Source organism: Mobula hypostoma, chromosome 2 (assembly GCF_963921235.1).
Source record: "Mobula hypostoma chromosome 2, sMobHyp1.1, whole genome shotgun sequence".
NCBI lineage: Eukaryota > Metazoa > Chordata > Chondrichthyes > Myliobatiformes > Myliobatidae > Mobula > Mobula hypostoma.
This window is the reverse complement of record NC_086098.1, coordinates 235,403,150-235,415,357: the sequence shown is the minus strand read 5'-3', so window position 1 is coordinate 235,415,357 and position 12,208 is coordinate 235,403,150. Positions and strand designations below refer to the sequence as shown.

The 12,208-nt window shown below is 49.3% G+C and overlaps 1 pseudogene; it reads right to left on the bottom strand.

The window, feature by feature from the left end:
• Positions 1–787: 787 nt before the first annotated feature.
• LOC134357946 (T-complex protein 1 subunit eta-like) lies at positions 788–2,117 on the bottom strand (annotated as a pseudogene).
• Positions 2,118–12,208: the final 10,091 nt, after the last annotated feature.

Genomic DNA, 12,208 nt, shown 5'->3' with positions numbered 1-12,208 from the left:
TTTCATCATGGCTGATCCAATGGTCCTCAACCCCAACCTCCTGCCTTCTCCCCGTATCCCTTCATGCCCCGACCAATCCTCGAGACTCGAGACTCACCAGCATCTTAATAAATCTTCTTTGCACTCTTTCTGGTTTAATGACAGCCTTCCAAATGCAGGATGACTAAAACTGAACACCATTCTCCAAGTGTGGTATCATCAACTTCAATTGGACTGTTAACAGAGTATTTCCTGATTGAGAAACAGCCTGAAATTGCGAAGAACGTACACGTCTGAAGTAAAACCCTCCCGCAACACTGCACGTCCCCCAGTGTGACCCTCCCTCAGAACGACCTCTCTCCGTGTGACCCTCCCTCAGTACCACCCCTCCCACATGATGAAATAGCAGAGCAGACTCAATGGGCCAAATGGCCTAATTCTGACCCTCCCTCCGTGCGACTCTCCCACAGAACCACCTCTCCCACTGTGTGACCCTCCCTCAGAACGATCTCTCCCCCTGTGTGACCCTCACTCAGAACCACCCCTCCCACAGTGACTCTCCTGCAGCACCCCCACTCCCCCAGTGTGACCCTCCCTCAGTATCACACCTCCACAGTGTTACCCTCCCTCAGTACACCCCCTCCCACAGTGTGACACCCTGTCTCAGGGTCACCTCTCCCCACAGTGTGACTCTCCCTCAGTACCACTTTTTTTCCCTCTGAAACTGGAACTTTATTTCTCAGACATGTTTCTGTCAGAATTACAAATAGTGAAAACAATGAGTAGAGCTGGAAGATACCGCACCTCGTCAGGCCTGAAGCAGGAAGTTCTCTGGCGGCGGCTGTCCCGCAGGCCTGGCACCCAGCTTGCTGAGGATGTTGGTGGCACGAAAACCCAGCGTCATCACACAGCTGCCACGGGATCACCACCAGGGCATTGGCGTACTCCCCGATTAGCAGCTGCACTTTGCCAGGGATGGTTCGAGAATAGTCCCTCTGGTACCTGGAGATTTCCATTTCAATGGCACCTCCCCTGGCAACCACAGAGTCGTTCTTGATGGCCTGCCTGGCAGTCATGAAGGAAGCACTCCGCCTCATCTCAGAACTGCTCCGAGTCTCCTCAAAGTACATCTTGGCCTTGGGGCATCCAGTGAAGAAGTTTTATCTGCCACTTCCAACCTGGACCTGCTCAGACTGCTCACACCGACCCAACATATCCTCTGTCATGCCATTAATGCTGGAACCACTGCAGGCCACCATGATTCGCTTGGGATCTTCTTCTGGGATGCTGCTGGCCCCTTTCAGCAAAATACTGGGCTGCCATGTTGCCAATGGGAAGCTTTGTCAGCACTACCTTGGCGCCGGACTGGCAGATCTTCTCAGGCTTATCATAAAGAATATTCTAGTCCCCATCAGCTGTGGCCTGGTGTCCTCAACAGTGTTCACCCGAATCTCTACATTAGCCTCCTCAGCTTTGAGTTCCAATTCCACGCTCAGTAGGGCAATCCTCGGTCCGAGGCATTTCAAATCCAGCGCAAGAGAAAGCTTTCTTGAAGGTCACACCAGCAATCAGTGAAGATTCCTCCAAATCGCCTCCTTGAACTTTCTTCATTCCAGCAGGAGGTCGTCATCCAATATCTTGATCACATCTACCACCACCTTGGAGAAGAAATCTTTCTGCAAAGCAATCAGCTTGGAGCCGTGGACCATTGCAACACATTTCTCAAGGAATTCTCACTGACGCTCCTTGCTGTCTTTCTCCACGTTTATTGCAATGGATTTAACTTTTTCCCACAGCCAGCTGGCCGGCAGTACAAGAGGCTGGGATAATTACCTGCAGATGAAGCCCCTGTTCCACGTACGATTTGATCTGCTTTAGGAATTCTGCAACTTGGAGAGTAACTGAAGCAGCCAACCTCAGCATCCTGTGATTTTGTGATGGTTACCAGGACCTTTGCAGCTGGATGAACGACGTCAAGCAGCGTCAAGATGCTGGCCCCATCGTTTGAAATTGATACTTCCCCTCTGTCACCCCAAATCAGTTTGTCCATCCCATGCGGCCCCAAAGTTGTTGAAAAGGCCTCGACAATAACCTGACAGGCATTAATGTGGAGTGCCTTGCAAAGTGTCTGTCCCCTCCCTGAGGGGGATAGCCAGTGCGGACATCAGCTGGTCAGCTGTTGGAAAACCTCTCACTCAGTGTGACTCTCCCGCAATGATGCTCCCTCAGTACTGCCCCCCCACAATGTGACCCCACCCCCAGTACCACCCTTCCTACAGTGCGACTCTCCCTCTGTACTGCCCCTCCCACAGTGTGTCACTCCCTCAGTACTGCCCCTCCCAGTGTGACCCCCCTCAGTATCACCCCTCCCACAGTGTGTCACTCCCTCAGTGTGACCCTCCCTCAGTACCACCCCCCCACAATGTGACCCCACCCCCAGTACCACCCTTCCTACAGTGCGACTCTCCCTCTGTACTGCCCCTCCCACAGTGTGTCACTCCCTCAGTACTGCCCCTCCCAGTGTGACCCCCCCCTCAGTATCACCCCTCCCACAGTGTGTCACTCCCTCAGTGTGACCCCACCCCCAGTACCACCCTTCCTACAGTGCAACTCTCCCTCAGTACTGGTCCCCCCACAGTGTGTCACTCCCTCAGTACTGCCCCTCCTGGTGTGACCCCCCCAGTACCATCCCTCCGACAGTGTGTCACTCCCTCAGTGTGACCCCACCCCCAGTACCACCCCCCCACAATGTGACCCTCCCTCAGTGAGACGCTCCCTCATTAGGGCCTCTAACACCTCAGCCGGCCCTCCCATGGCTGTTGTGGCCTTCGTTAATACGACGGTGAGACTGGAATCTGTTCAGCTGGGTTATTGACATAAAGATAAATCAGAAAGCAGGTTGTAATGTGGATGCAATGACGGTTTAAAGGTCATCAATAGGTTAACAAAAACCTTGGGAAATGTGAAATCGCTCCAATTTGGCACAAATCTGTAAAAAATGTTTTATCTAACTGGTGAGTGTGTGCAGAGTGATGTGAGACCTGGCTTATTGTCTGCACAAAGTTAGTATGTAAGTAATTAGGAGAGCTCCCACATCGGGAGAAGCAGAGCCTACATCTGATGTTCGAGGGGTAAGTACCGGCAGTAACAGAACCTCACATTCCCTTCCCTTCAGACAGAAAAGATTCACCCCCTCTCACCGGGCACGAGATTCAACTCCCCCCCCCCATTGGACACGAGATTCAACTCCCCCCCCCACACTGGACACGAGATTCAACTCCTCCCCCCCACTGGACACGAGATTCAACTCCCCCCCCCATTGGACACGAGATTCAACTCCCCCCCCCCACTGGACACGAGATTCAATCCTCCCACTCCCATCAGACAGAAAAGACTCACCCCCTCCTATCAGAAAGAAAATATTCACCTCCTCTCATCGGACAGAAAATGTTCAGCCCGCCCCAAAGGACAGACAATATTCACCCCTTCCCATCAGACAGAAAAGACCACCACCTCCCATCAGAAAGAAAATACTCACCCCTCCCATCGGACAGAACATGTTCACCCCCTCCCATCGGACAGAAAATACTCACCCACTCCCATCGGACAGAACATATTCAACCCTCCCAAAGGACAGAAAATATTTACCCCCTCCCATCAGGCACAAGAGATTCAACTCCTTCCCACCCACCCCCAACCAGGCAGAGATTCAATCCTCCCCCTCCCATCGGACAGAAAAAAATCAGTGCACTCCCCCCCGCTCCCATCAGACATAAAAGATTCATCACCCACTCACCCCCATAGGAGATTCAACCCTTCCCCCACCCACTGGACACAAAAGATTCAACCGCCCCCATCAGACAGAAAAGACCCCCCCCCCCAAATCAGGGACAAGATATTTAACTCCATCCCTCCCACTGGACACAAGAAATTCAACTCTTCCCCCCGCAAAATCAAGCACAAAGGGCTGACAGAAGGGGAGTGGATATGAGACAGAGGGTGAGGGGAACAGGGAGAGAGAGAGGTGGAGGGGTGAGACAGAGGAGGTGGGGGTGGGGGTGGGGCTTAGGGGGTAGTGAGTAGGCATTAGACAGATGGGGAAGGGAAGCAGGGCGAGATGGGGAGGAGGAGGAGGAGGAGCTGAGTGAGACATATGGAAGGGGGAGTGAAGTGAGACAGTGGGGGTGGTGTGAGACAGAGGGGTGGGGATGAAATAGAGGGGAGGGGAGTGGGTCATCAGAGGGAAGACATGGGTGAGAGAGGGAGTTGGGGGTGAGACGGAGGGAGTTGGGGTGAGACAGAGGGGATTGGGGGTGAGACAGAGGGGATTGGGGGTGAGACAGAGGGGATTGGAGTGAGACAGAGGGAGTTGGAGTGAGACAGAGGGGATTGGAGTGAGACAGAGGGAGTTGGGGGTGAGACAGGGAGTCGGGGGTGAGACAGGGAGTCGGGATGAGACAGGGAGTCGGGATGAGACAGAAGAGATTGGGGGTGAGAGAGGGAATTGGGAGTGAGGGAGTTGGGGTGAGAGAGAGGGAGTTGGGGGTGAGACAGAGGGAATTGGAGTGAGACAGAGGGGATTGGAGTGAGACAGAGGGAGTTGGGAGTGAGACAGAGGGAGTTGGGGGTGAGACAGAGGGAGTTGGGGGTGAGACAGGGAGTCGGGGTGAGACAGAGGGGATTGGGGTGAGACAGAGGGGATTGGGAATGAGGGAGTTGGGGGTGAGACAGAGGGAATTGGAGTGAGACAGAGGGGATTGGGAGTGATTCAGAGGGAATTGGGTGTGAGAGGGAGTTGGGGGTGAGACAGAGGGAGTTGGGGTGAGACAGAGGGGGTTGGGGTGAGACAGAGGGGGTTGGGAGTGATTCACTCGAGGGAATTAGGTGTGAGACAGAGGGGGTTGGGGTGAGACAGAGGGGGTTGGGGTGAGAGAGGGGATTGGGGTGAGACAGAGGGGATTGGGAGTGAGACAGAGGGGGTTGGGAGTGAGACAGAGGGGGTTGGGAGTGAGAGGGAGTTGGGGGTGAGACAGAGGGGATTGGGGGGTGAGACAGAGGGGATTGGGAGTGAGACGGAGGGAGTTGGGAGTGAGACGGAGGGGGTTGGGAGTGAGACGGAGGGGGTTGGGAGTGAGAGGGAGTTGGGGGTGAGACAGAGGGAGTTGGGGTGAGACAGAGGGAGTTGGGATGAGACAGAGGGAACTGGGGTGAGACAGAGGGAACTGGGTGAGACAGAGGGAACTGGGAGTGAGAGGGAGTCGGGGGTGAGACAGAGGTGGTTGGCGTGAGACAGAGGGGGCTGGGAGTGAGTCAGAGGGGGTTGGGAGTGAGAGGGAGTTGGGGGTGAGACAGAGGGAGTTGGGATGAGACAGAGGGAATTGGGGTGAGACAGAGGGAATTGGGTGAGACAGAGGGAGTCGGGGGTGAGACAGAGGGAATTGGGGGGTGAGACAGAGGGGGTTGGGGTGAGACAGAGGGGATTGGGAGTGATTCAGAGGGGGTTGGGAGTGAGAGGAAGTTGGGGGTGAGACAGAGGGAATTGGGGTGAGACAGAGGGAATTGGGAGTGAGAGGGAGTTGGGGGTGAGACAGAGGGAATTGGGGTGAGACAGAGGGAATTGAGGGGTGAGACAGAGGGAATTGGGGGGTGAGACAGAGGGAATTGTGAGTGAGAGGAAGTCAGGGGTGAGACAGAGGGAATTGGGGTGAGACAGAGGGAATTGGGGGGTGAGACAGAGGGAATTGGGAGTGAGAGGAAGTCAGGGGTGAGACAGAGGGAATTGGGTGAGACAGAGGGAGTTGGGGGTGAGACAGAGGGGATTGGGAGTGAGACAGAGGGGATTGGGAGTGAGACAGAGGGAGTTGGGGTGAGACAGAGGGAATTGGGGGATGAGACAGAGGGAATTGGGGGGTGAGACAGAGTGGTACATCTGGAGCACAGTATATATTCACACTATTGAGCGAGTCGGATGACATCTGTCTATAATGGGTGGGTCATCTCCGTGTAACGGATGGCCAGGATTAGAATCTGTCTGCTGGAAGAGTGAGAGGGCACTCAATTAAAACAGACAACTCTGACCCTTATGGGTCACTATTTAAAAATAAATGGTTGAAGTTCAAAGTAAATTCATTATTAAAGTACATACACAATCCCTTGTAAAAATATTCAGTCCCCAACCCTTTGTTCACATAAAGAGTATTACCACCAGGGATTTTGATCAATTTAGCTGAGAATTTTTATTTGTTAATCAATGCTCCCTTTTTTCCAGAGTAGACCCCCAAAACCAGGGGTCATAACACATGAGAAACGAAAAATTCAAAACCTGAATCATCAACAGATTAAAGGTATTCATCCGGCTTTGCCCAGTGAGTGTAGGAATAGAATGAGGTGCAGGATAAATGCGTGGCGGAGGGATTGAAGCAGGGGGCAGGGATTCAGATTTCTGGATCATTGGGACCTCTTTTGGGGCAGGTGTGACCTGGACAAAAAGGACGAGGGGAACCTATATCCTGATGGGGAGGTTTGCTATACCTTCTGGGGAGAGTTTAAACTAGAATTGCTGGGGGGGTGGGAACCGAACTGAAGAGATGAAGGAAGGGGCGGTGGGCTCACAAATAGAGAAAGCTTGGAGACAGTGAGAGAGGGAGGATAGGCAGGTGATAGAGAAGGGACGCGCTCAGACCGATGGTTTGAGATGTGTCTATTTTAATGCAAGAAGTATTATGAACAAAGCGGATGAGCTTAGAGTGTGGATCTCAACACTTGGACCTATGATGTTGTGGCCATTACAGAGACTTGGATGGTTCAGGGGCAGGAATAGTTATTTAGAGTACCAGACTTTAGATGTTTCAGTCAGGACAGGGAGGGAGGTAAAAGAGGTGGGGGCGTGGTACTGTTGATCAGAGATAGTGTCACGGCTGCAAAAAAGGAGGAAGTCATGGAGGGATTGTCTACGGAGTCTCTGTGGTGAAATTTAGGAACTGGAAGGGGTCAATAACTCTACTGGGTGTTTTCTTATAGACCACCAAATAGTAACAGTTACATCGAGGAGCAGATAGGAAGACAGATTCTGGAAGGGTGTAATAATAACAGGGTCGCCATGGTGGGTGATTTTAATTTCCCAAATATTGATTAGCATCTCCCTAGAGCAAGGGGGTTAGATGGGGTGGAGTTTGTTAGGTGTGTTCAGGAAGGTTTCTTGACACAATATGTGGATAAGCCTACAAGAAGAGAGGCTGTACTTGATCTGGTATTGGGAAATGAACCTGGTCAGGTCTCTCAGTGGGAGAGCATTTTGGAGATAGTGATCACAATTCTATCTCCTTTACCATAGCATTGGAGAGGGAACAGATGTTCTCAGGGAAATGTGCAGCAGAAATGCAGCAAATGTTCAGGGGATATTTGCATGGAGCTCTGCATAGGTACATTTCAATGAGACAGGGAAAGGATGGTAGGGTACAGGAACCATGGTGTACAAAGGTTGTTGTAAATCTAGCCAAGAAGAAAAGAAAACTTGTGAAAGGATCAAAAATCTAGGTAATGATAGAGAGCTTGAAGATTATAAGGCTAGCAGGAACAAGCTTAAGAATGAAATTAGGAGAGCCAGAAGGGGCCATGAGAAGGCCTTGGCAGACAGGATTAAGGAAAACCCCAAGGCATTCTACAAGTATGTGAAAAGCAAGAGGATCAGACGTTAGAGAATGTGACAAATCAAGTGTGACAGTGGAAAAGTGTGTATGGAACTGGAGGAGATAGCAGAAGTACTTAACGAATACTTTACTTCATTATTTACTACAGAAAAGGATCTTGGCGATTGTAGGGATGACTTGCAGCAGACTGAAAAGCTTGTGCATATAGATATCAAGAAAGTGGATGTACTGGAGCTTTTGGAAAGCATTAAGTTGGATAAGTCTCCGGGCCCGGATGAGATGTACCCCAGGCTACTGCTGGAGTCGAGGGAGGAGATTGCTGAGCCTCTGACAATAATCTTTGCATCATCAATGGGGACAGGAGAGGTTCCAGAGGATTGGAGGGTTACGGATGTTGTTCCTGTATTCAAGAAAGGGAGTAGAGATAGCCCGGGAAATTATAGACCAGTGAGTCTTCAGTGGTTGGTAAGTTGATGGAGAAGATCCTGAGAGGCAGTATTTATGAACATTTGGAAAGGCATAATATGATTAGGAATAGTCAGCATGACTTTGTCAAAGGCAGGTCACGCCTTATGAGCCTGATTGAATTTTTTGAGGATGTGACTAAACACATTGATAAGAGTAGAGCAATAGATGTAGTGTATATGGATTTTAGCAAGGCATTTGATAAGGTACCCCATGCGAGGCTTATTGAGAAAGTAAGGAGGCATGGGATCCAAGGGGATCTTGCTTTGTGGGTCCAGAACTGGCTTGCCCACAGAAGGCAAAGAGTGGTTGCAGACGGATCATATTCTGCATGGAGGTCGGTAACCAGTGGTGTGCCTCAGGGATCTGTTCTGGGACCCTTACTCTTCGTGACTTTTATAAATGACTTGGATAAGGAAGTGGAGGGATGGGTCAGTAAATTTGTCAATGACACAAAGGTTGGTGGTGTTGTGGGTAGTGTGGAGGGCTGTCAGAGGTTACAAAAGGACATTGATAGGATGCAAAACTGGGCTGAGAAGTGGCAGGTGGAGTTCAGCCCAGATAAGTGTGAGGTGGTTCATTTTGGTAGGTCAAATATGATGGCAGAATATCGTAATAATGGTAAGACTTTGGGCAGTGTGGAGGATCAGAGGGATCTTGGGATCAGACTCCGTAGGACACTCAAAGCTGCTGCGTAGGTTGACACTGTGGTTGAGAAAGCATACAATGCATTGGCCTTCATCAATCGTGGGATTGAGTTTAGGAGCTGAGAGGTAATGTTGCAGCTATATAGGACCCTGGTCAGACCCCACTTTGTGTACTGTGCTCAGTTCTGGTCACCTCAAGCTATAGAAAGGGTGCAGAGGAGATTTACAAGGATGCTGCCTGGATTGGGGAGCATGCCTTATGAGAATAGGTTAAATGAACTCAGTCTTTTCTCCTTGGAGCGACGGAGGATGAGAGGTGACCTGATAAAGGTGTATAAGATGATGAGAGGTATTGATCTTGTGGATAGTCAGAGGCTTTTTCCCAGGGCTGAAATGGCTAACACGAGAGGGCACAGTTTTAAGGTGCTTGGAAGTAGGTACAGAGAGGATGTCAAGGGTAAGTTTTTTAATGCAGAGAGTGGTGAGTGCGTGGAATGGGCTGCTGGCAATGTTGGTGGAGGCAGATATGATAAGGTCTTTTAAGAGACTTTTGGATAGGTACATGGAGTTTAGAAAAATAGAGGGCTATGGGTCACCCTTGGTAATTTCTATAGTAAGGACATGTTCGGCACAGGTTTGTGGGCCAAAGGGCCTGTATTGTGCTGTAGGTTTTCTGTGTTTCTATGCATTTAATTGAACCGCCTCTCACAACTATTACAACCTGTAGTCTTTTTGGATGTCTATTGGTTTTACACATGATAGAACAAGATTTGCCCATTCCTCCTTGCAAAATTGCTCAAAGTGTGCCAGGTTAGTTAGGGAGCAGCAGTGGACAGCAATCTTGAGGTCTTGCCATAGATGCCTAATTGGGTTAAGGTCAGGACTCTGCTTGGGCCACTCAAGGATGTTAATTTTCTTCATTCGAAGTTGCTCCATGGTTGCTCTAGCAGTCTGGGCTGCTGTCCTGCTAAAAGATTACTTTGTTACCCGTTCAAGCTTTCTGGCAGAGACTAGGATCTCTGCATTTAGCAGCATTCATCTTCCCATCAATCCTGAAAAGTTCCACTGTAGTTTCATCCGACCACAAAACTTTCTTCCACATCTTTACAGCATCTTCTGAAATGATGCTTTGCAAAACTTTTACAGGCAATATGTTTTTTAGGCAGGGCTTTTTCCTTGCCACTCTTCCATAGATACACTTTTTGTGCAAGGCCTTAGAGATTTGTGGAGCCATGAACTTCATCTCCAGTTGCAGCCATTGATTTATGCAGTGCGGTCTATGGTGTCACAGTAGCTTTTCTTACAAGTGCTACTCTCCTCTGGAAACTTAGAGGTGGCCTGACCTAGGCAGTGTGGCTGTGGTTTCATATTTTTCCACTTTTCACTGAGCTCTGAGCTATGTCCAGCACCTTTGAGATGGCCTTGTACCCTTCCCCAGATTCTCTATATTTTTTTCCCTGACTGGAATGCACTTTTGTCTTCATTTTGCTTTGGGCTGTTGAAAACCTACCATACTGTTAGACCTTACAGAGAGAGAAAGAGAGTTATTCAATTGATCTCCAATTTTCTACACCAACAAATAGGGTGAGTTTTAAGGTAATATACAGTATTGCACCCAAGGAAAGTTAGTGTACTAATTACAAAGGGGGATGAAAACTTTTTCAGCCTCACAATTTTGGTTTTTAATTTTTAGTAAATTGTTGACTGGTTTTAGAATTTTTCTTTTGGCTTGACACGATGCACAATGTTTTGTAGATTAGCTCAAAATATCCTATTTCAATATATTTTAAATTTAGAATTGGAGACAGTAAAATTTGAAAATAGCAGTGGGGGTTGAGTACGTTTTCAAAGGGCCATATATAGCCCTGAGATTCATCTTCTTGCATGCATTTATAACAGAATCATTAAAAACTGACCACCAATGTGCAAATGAAAACAAACTGTGCAAATACAAAACAAATACTAAGAAGTGTAGTGACTAGCACGACACTTTACAATACAGGCGATCCCGGGTCAATTCCCGCCATTGACTGTGAAGAGTTTGTACGTTCTCCCCAGCTGCTCCTGTTTCCTCCCACAGTCCAAAGACTTACTAGTCAGTAGGTTAATTGGTCATTGTACATGGTTCTTGACTAGACCAGTGTGAAATAGGTGTCTCAAAGGGAAGAAGAGGCAATTCTGTGCTGCCTCTCAATAACTAAATAAATTTTCAGATCGCCCACGTACTGCAGAGATGAGGCAAAATTATTTATCTGATACTTTTTTCTTTAAAGAACACTCTTCAAAACTCAGCGGGAACTCTGAGGCAGAGTAGGAAGGCTTTGGCGACAATAGGCAGAGTCTAGGTAAGTTCATTCCTTATTTCTCATTCAACTCTAGAGAGAAGAGTTTTTTTTAGATTATGAAGACAGGTAGTCCTCTCTTATTGTCATTTAGTAATGCATGCATTAAGAAATGATACAATATTGTCCGCAGAACCGGTGTTCTGTTCTAGGTGTCAGATGAGGGATGTCCGGGAGACTCCCAGCCTCCCCGATAGCCACATCTGCACCAGGTGCATCGAGATGCAGCTCCTCAGAGACCGTGTTAGGGGCCTGGAGCTGCAGCTCGACGACCTTCGGCATGTTAGGAAAAGTAAAGCAGTGATAGACAGGAGATACAGGGAGGTTGGCACCCCAAATAAATGGGTGACCATCAAGAGGGGGAAGGGGGAACATCAGATAGTGGAGAGCACTCCTGTGGCTGTCCCCCTCAACAATAAGTATTACATTTTGAGTACTGTTTGGGGGGACAACCTACCTGGGGGAAGCAACAGCAGCCATCCCCTCTGGCACTGAGTCTGGCCGAGTGCCTCAGAAGGGTAATGAATGGAAGAGAATGAAAGTAGTAATAGGGGACTCTGGTCAGTGGGATAGATAGGCAATTCTGTGAATGCAGAAAGGAAACATGGATGGCAGTTTGCCTTTGGACGCGTCACAATATCCTGAAAAGGGAGGGTGAGCGGCCAGAAGTCGTGGCATATAGGAAGAAACAGGAAGGAGGTCCTGAAAAAAGAAATTAGGGAGTTAGGAAGGAAGCTGAGAGGGTAGTAAACTCAGCATTGTTGCTTGTGCCATGCAACAGTGAGGATAGGAATAGAGTGAGGTGGTGGATAAATGCGTGGCTGAAGAATTGGAGCAGGGGACAGGGATTCAGAAGAGGATAATTGGGTCCTCTTCTGGGACAAGTGGGACCTGTACAAAAGGGACAGGTTGCACTTGAATCCGAGGGGGACAAATATTCGTATGGGCAGATTTACTAGAGCTGCTGGGAGTGGTTTAAGCTAATATGGTAGGGGGTTGGGAACCAAGATGACAGAGCTGAGGACGAGGCAGCAGGTTTACAAGCAGATACATAAAAGTTGCTGGTGAACGCAGCAGGCCAGGCAGCATCTCTAGGAAGAGGTACAGTCGACGTTTCAGGCCGAGA